Here is a 7433-nt window from a genome sequence, read left to right as displayed (position 1 = left end):
GGCCTACTTATCAAGCTGGATAACATGGGGGTTGGGAAGGGTTTTTAACTGGATAAAGGATTTTATTTTTGGGCCATCAATACAAGTGAGGGTGGGGAGCTCTATGTTAGAAAGCTATGAGGTGGATAATGGCATCCCCCAGGGAAGTGTCATTAGTCCTTTGCTGTTCTCCATTATGATTGGCGATGTATTCTCTCAGGTGAGTCCTGATATTGGGAGGTCATTGTTTGCAGATGATGGAGTGCTGTGGAAGAAGTATTGCCTATACAGCCAGAAGAGTTCAAGAAGCGATTAGGGAAGTAGAGCAGTGGTCCCTCAGGTGGGGCTTCCAGTTTGCGGTTGAGAAAACATAGACTGTATTTTTTTCTAGAAGGAAGGTTGGGGAGGAAATATACCTGAAGCGGTATGGAAGGAATCTGGAGAGGGTGGGAGGGGTTTAGGTTCCTGGGGGTCTGGTTTGACACTTGAATGACATGGGCGGAGCATTTTAACAGAGTAGCTGTCAAAGCAAGGAAAATATTGGATGTGATGCTTTGCTTGTCAGGAATGGAGAGGTGTTGAAAATGTTATATATAGCGCTGTTAAATCATCATTGGATTATGGAAGTATAGCATATGGATCATAAAGCTAGATGTTATCCAGTCCCAAGCCCTAAGAATATGTTGTGGAGCACTCAGGACCTCCCGGTGGCAGCGATGCAGGTAGTGTTGGGAGAGATGCCGGTTAAGACAACAGCTAGCCATGACATATTGGGTAAATCTACAATCTACAAGGACATCCGAAAAAAAGGTGCTCCTAGAGTGTTGGGAACATGAACAAAATCTGAATACAAGCTTTGGTTGGATAGGCAATTGCATGGCGAGAGAGATGGGGTTGTTTGGGAGGGAGTTTAGTCCCTCTGTGCTTCTTCCTGCTGTAACAGTGGTTTCTCCCTCAACCACCGATAGATCTATGGTTGCTTGAGGGGGTAAGGGATGTTGAGGAAGGAGTAGATTCAGTTGTAAGTGAACATTTAAGAACACAATACTATGCTTTATTTAAATATACTCACAGATGGGTCTAAGGATCTATATCTCTCTCGTCATTACTCAATGCCTAGGTTTACCTCCATGTTGTTCCACCTCCTACATATGCGATGACATCACCTGGTTTAAACGTCTCTAGAGACTATATCTCTCTCATCATTACTCAATGCCTAGGTTTACCTCCAATGAACTCACATCCTACCTTACCTTTGTCTGTACACTATGCCTTGAATCTATGCTATCGTGCCCAGAAACCTGCTCCTTTTACTCTCTGTTCCAAACGTGCAAGACGACCAGTCCTGATAGCTGTTAGCAGTGCCCTTATCCTACTCCTCCTCTGTTCCTCTGGTGATGTAGAGGTTAATCCAGGCCCTGCAGTGCCTAGCTCCACTCCTAGTCCCCAGGTGCTCTCATTTGTTGACTTCTGTAACCGTAAAAGCCTTGGTTTCATGCATGTTAACATTAGACGCCTCCTCCCTAAGTATGTTTTATTCACTGCTTTAGCACATTCTGCCAACCCTGATGTCCTAGCCGTGTCTGAATCCTGGCTTAGGAAGACCACCAAAAACCCTGAAATTTCCATCCATAACTAAAACATTTTCCGACAAGATAGAACTGCCAAAGGGGGCGGTGTTGCAATTTACTGCAGAGATAGCCTGCAGAGTTCTGTCTTACTATCCAGGTCTGTACCCAAACAATTAGAGCCTCTACTTTTAAAAATCCACCTTTCCAGAAACAAGTCTGTCACTGTTGCCGCTTGCTATAGACTGCCCCCAGCTGTGCCCTGGACACCATATGTGAATTGATTGCCCCCCCATCTATCTTCAGAGCTCGTGCTGCTAGGTAACCTAAACTGTGACATGCTTAACACCACGGCCATCCTACAATCTAAGCTTGATGCCCTCAATCTCACACAAATTATCAATGAACCCACCAGGAACAACCCCAAATCCGTAAACACGGACACCCTCATAGATATCATCCTAACCAACTTGCCCTCCAAATACACCTCCTCTGTTTTCAACCAAGATCTCAGCGGTCACTGCCTCATTGCCTGCATCCGTAATGGGTCTGCAGTCAAATGACCACCCCTCATCACTGTCAAATGCTCCCTAAAGCACTTCAGCAAGCAGGCCTTTCTAATCGACCTGGCCCTTGTATCCTGGAAGGATAGTGACCTCATCCCGTCAGTAGAGGATGTCTGGTTATTCTTTAAAAGTGCTTTCCTCACCATCTTAAATAAGCATGCCTCGTTCAAAAAATGTAGAACCAGGATCAGATATTGCCCTTGGTTCTCTCCAGACCCGACTCTCCTTGAACAGCACAAAAACATCCTGTGGCGTTCTGCATTAGCATCGAACAGCCCCTGTGATATGCAACTTTTCAGGGAAGTTAGAAACCAATATACTCAGGCAGTTAGGAAAGCTAAGGCTAGCTTTTTCAAGCAGAAATTTGCATCCTGTAACACAAACTCAAAAACGTTCTGGGACACTGTAAAGTCCATGGAGAATAAGAGCACCTCCTCCCAGCTTCCCACTCCACTGAGGCTAGGAAACACTGTCACCACCGATAAATCAACGTCTGGCCATGCTTTCCAACTGGCTACCCCTACCCCGATCAACAGCCCTCCATCCCCCACAGCAACTCGCCCAAGCCTCCCCAAATCCAGAAAGCTGATGTTCTGAAAGAGCTGCAAAATCTGGACCCCTACAAATCAGCCGGGCTAGACAATCTGGACCCTCTCTTTCTAAATTATCTGCCGAAATTGTTGCAACTTCTATTACTAGCCTGTTCAACCTCTCTTTCGTATCGCATGAGATTCCCAAAGATTGGAAAGCTGCCGCTGTCACCCCCCTCTTCAAAGGGGGAGACACTCTAGACCCAAACTGCTGCAGACCTATATCTATTCTACCCTGCCTTTCTAAATTCCTCGAAAGCCAAGTTAACAAATTACCGACCATTTCAAATCCCACCGTACCTTCTCTGCTATGCAATCTGGTTTCAGAGTTGGTCATGGGTGCACCTCAGCCACGCTCAAGATACTAAACAATATCATAACCGCCATCGATAAGAGAAATTACTGTGCAGCTGTATTCATCGACCTGGCTAAGGCTTTCGACTCTGTCAATCACAACATTCTTATTGGCAGACTCAAAATCCTTGGTTTCTCAAATTATTGCCTCGCCTGGTTCACCAACTACTTCTCTGATAGAGTTCAGTGTGTCAAATCGGAGGGCCTGTTGTCCGGACCTCTGGCAATCTCTATGGGAGTGCCATAGGGTTCAATTCTCGGGCCGACTCTCTTCTCTGTATACATCAATGATGTCGCTCTTGTTGCTGGTGATTCTTTGATCCACCTCTACGCAGATGACACCATTCTGTATACCTCTGGCCCTTCTTTGGACACTGTGTTAACTAACCTCTAGATGAGCTTCAATGTCATACAACTCTCAATCCATGGCCTCCAACTGCTTTTGAAATGCAAGTAAAACTAAATGCATGCTCTTCAACCGATCACTGCCCGCACCTGCCCTTCCATCCAGCATCACATCTCTGAACGGTTCTGACTGAGAATATGTGGACAACTACAAATACCTAGGTGTCTGGTTGGACAGTAAACTCTCCGTCCAGACTCACATTAAACATCTCCAGTCCAAAATTAAATCTAGAAACTGCTTCCTATTTCACAACAAAGCATCCTTCACTCATGCTGCCAAACATACCCTCGTAAAACTGACAATCCTACTGATCCTCGATTTCGGCGATGTCATTTACAAAATAGTCTCCAACACTCTACTCAACAAATTGGATGCAGTCTATCACAGTGCCATCCGTTTTGTCACCAAATCCCCATATACTACCCACCACTGCGACCTGTATGCTGTTGTTGGCTGGCCCTCGCTTCATATTCGATGCCAAACCCACTGGCTCCAGGTCATCTACAAGTCTCTGCTAGGTAAAGCCCTGCCTTATCTCAGCTCACTGGTCACCATAGCAGCACCCACCCATAGCACGCGCTCCAGAAGGTATATCTCACTGATCACCCCCAAAGCCAATTCTTCCTTTGGCCGCCTTTCCTTCCAGTTCCTTCCAGTTCCAACCGGTTTTCCCCATTAAGCAGCGAGTCGGAGTCAGAGGCCGAGTCTTCTCTGGTCTCTACTCCTCCCGTTACGGGGTCTGAGACGCCGAAGCTTCCCACCATTAGCTCTGACAAATTGAAAACTCTAGTCATTGGCGACTCCATTACCCGCAGTATTAGACTTAAAGCGAATCATCCAGCGATCATACACTGTTTACCCGGGGGCAGGGCTACCGACGTTAAGGCTAATCTGAAGATGGTGCTGGCTAAAGCTAAAACTGGCGAGTGTAGAGAGTATAGAGATATTGTTATCCACGTCGGCACCAACGATGTTAGGATGAAACAGTCAGAGATCACCAAGTGATCTCAACATAGCTTCTGCGTGCATATCAGCTAGAAAGATGTGTCGGCATCGAGTAATTGTCTCTGGCCCCCTCCCAGTTAGGGGGAGTGATGAGCTCTACAGCAGAGTCTCATAACTCAATCGCTGGTTGAAAACTGTTTTCTGCCCCTCCCAAAAGATAGAATTTGTAGATAATTGGCCCTCTTTCTGGGACTCACCCACAAACAGGACCAAGCCTGACCTGCTGAGGAGTGACGGACTCCATCCTAGCTGGAGAGGTGCTCTCATCTTATCTACCAACATAGACAGGGCTCTAACTCCTCTAGCTCCACAATGAAATAGGGTGCAGGCCAGGCAGCAGGCTGTTAGCCAGCTTGCCATCATAGTGGAGTCTGCCACTAGCACAGTCAGTGTAGTCAGCTCAGCTATCACCATTGAGACCGTGTCTGTGCCTCGACCTAGGTTGGGCAAAACTAAACATGGCGGTGTTCGCCTTAGCAATCTCACTAGGATAAAGACCACCTCCATTCCTGTCATTACTGAAAGAGATCATGATACCTCACATCTCAAAATAGGGCTACTTAATGTTAGATCCCTTACTTCAAAGGCAATTATAGTCAATGAACTAATCACTGATCATAATCTTGATGTGATTGGCCTGACTGAAACATGGCTTAAGCCTGATGAATTTACTGTTTTAAATGAGGCCTCACCTCCTGGCTACACTAGTGACCATATCCCCCGTGCATCCCGCAAAGGCGGAGGGGTTGCTAACATTTACGATAGCAAATTTCAATTTACAAAAAAAAAAAAAATGACGTTTTCGTCTTTTGAGCTTCTAGTCATGAAATCTATGCAGCCTACTCAATCACTTTTTATAGCTACTGTTTACAGGCCTCCTGGGCCATATGCAGCGTTTCTCACTGAGTTCCCTGAATTCCTATCGGACCTTGTAGTCATAGCAGATAATATTCTAATCTTTGGTGACTTTAATATTCACATGGAAAAGTCCACAGACCAAAAGGCTTTCGGAGCCATCATCGACTCAGTGGGTTTTGTCCAACATGTCTCTGGACCCACTCACTGTCACAGTCATACGCTGGACCTAGTTTTGTCCCAGGAATAAATGTGGTGGATCTTAATGTTTTTCCTCATAATCCTGGACTATGGGACCACCATTTTATTACGTTTGCAATTGCAACAAATAATCTGCTCAGACCCCAACCAAGGAACATCAAAAGTTGTGCTATAAATTCACAGACAACACAAAGATTCCTTGATGCCCTTCCAGACTCCCTCTGCCTACCCAAGGACGCCAGAGGACAAAAATCAGTTAACCACCTAACGGAGGATCTCAATTTAACCTTGCGCAATACCCTAGATGCAGTTGCACCCCTAAAAACTTCTCATAAGAAACTAGCTCCCTGGTACACAGAAAATACCCGAGCTCTGAAGCAAGCTTCCAGAAAATTGGAACGGAAATGGCGCCACACCAAACTGGAAGTCTTCCGACTAGCTTGGAAGAACGGTACCGTGCAGTACCGAAGAGCCCTTACTGCTGCTCGATCATCCTATTTTTCTAACTTAATTGAGGAAAATAAGAACAATCCGAAATTCCTTTTTGATACTGTCGCAAAGCTAACTAAAAAGCAGCATTCCCCAAGAGAGGATGACTTTCACTTTAGCAGTGATAAATTCATGAACTTCTTTGAGGAAAAGATTATGATTATTAGAAAGCAAATTACGGACTCCTCTTTAAATCTGCGTATTCCTCCAAACCTCAGTTGTCCTGAGTCTGCACAACTCTGCCAGAACCTAGGATCAAGAGAGACGCTCAAGTGTTTTAGTACTATATCTCTTGACACAATGATGAAAATAATCATGGCCTCTAAACCTTCAAGCTGCATACTGGACCCTATTCCAACTAAACTACTGAAAGAGCTGCTTCCTGTGCTTGGCCCTCCTATGTTGAACATAATAAACGGCTCTCTATCCACTGGATGTGTACCAAACTCACAAAAAGTGGCAGTAATAAAGCCTCTCTTGAAAAAGCCAAACCTTGACCCAGAAAATATAAAAAACTATCGGCCTATATCGAATCTTCCATTCCTCTCAAAAATTTTAGAGAAGGCTGTTGCTCAGCAACTCACTGCCTTCCTGAAGACAAACAATGTATACGAAATGCTTCAGTCTGGTTTTAGACCCCATCATAGCACTGAGACGGCACTTGTGAAGGTGGTAAATGACATTTTAATGGCATCGGACCGAGGCTCTGCATCTGTCTTCGTGCTCCTAGACCTTAGTGCTGCTTTTGATACCATCGATCACCACATTCTTTTGGAGAGATTGGAAACCCAAATTGGTCTACACGGACATGTTCTGGCCTGGTTTAGATCTTATCTGTCAGAAAGATATCAGTTTGTCTCTGTGAATGGTTTGTCCTCTGACAAATCAACTGTAAATTTCGGTGTTCCTCAAGGTTCCGTTTTAGGACCACTATTGTTTTCACGATATATTTTACCTCTTGGGGATGTTTTTCGAAAACATAATGTAAACTTTCACTGCTATGCGGATGACACACAGCTGTACATTTCAATGAAACATGGTGAAGCCCCAAAATTGCCCTCGCATGTGTTTCAGACATAAGGAAGTGAATGGCTGCAAACTTTCTACTATTAAACTTGGACAAAACAGAGATGCTTGTTCTAGGTCCCAAGAAACAAAGAGATCTTCTGTTGAATCTGACAATTAATCTTAATGGTTGTACAGTCGTCTCAAATAAAACTGTGAAGGACCTCGGCGTTACTCTGGACCCTGATCTCTCTTTTGAAGAACATATCAAGACCATTTCGAGGACAGCTTTTTTCCATCTACGTAACATTGCAAAAATCAGAAACTTTCTGTCCAAAAATGATGAAGAAAAATTAATCCATGCTTTTGTCACTTCTAGGTTAGACTACTGCAATGCTCTACTTTCCGGCTACCC

Source organism: Oncorhynchus tshawytscha, linkage group LG18 (genome assembly GCF_018296145.1).
Source record: "Oncorhynchus tshawytscha isolate Ot180627B linkage group LG18, Otsh_v2.0, whole genome shotgun sequence".
Lineage (NCBI taxonomy): Eukaryota > Metazoa > Chordata > Actinopteri > Salmoniformes > Salmonidae > Oncorhynchus > Oncorhynchus tshawytscha.
The sequence above is the reverse complement of the archived record's forward strand: the minus strand, read 5'-3'. Positions refer to the sequence as shown.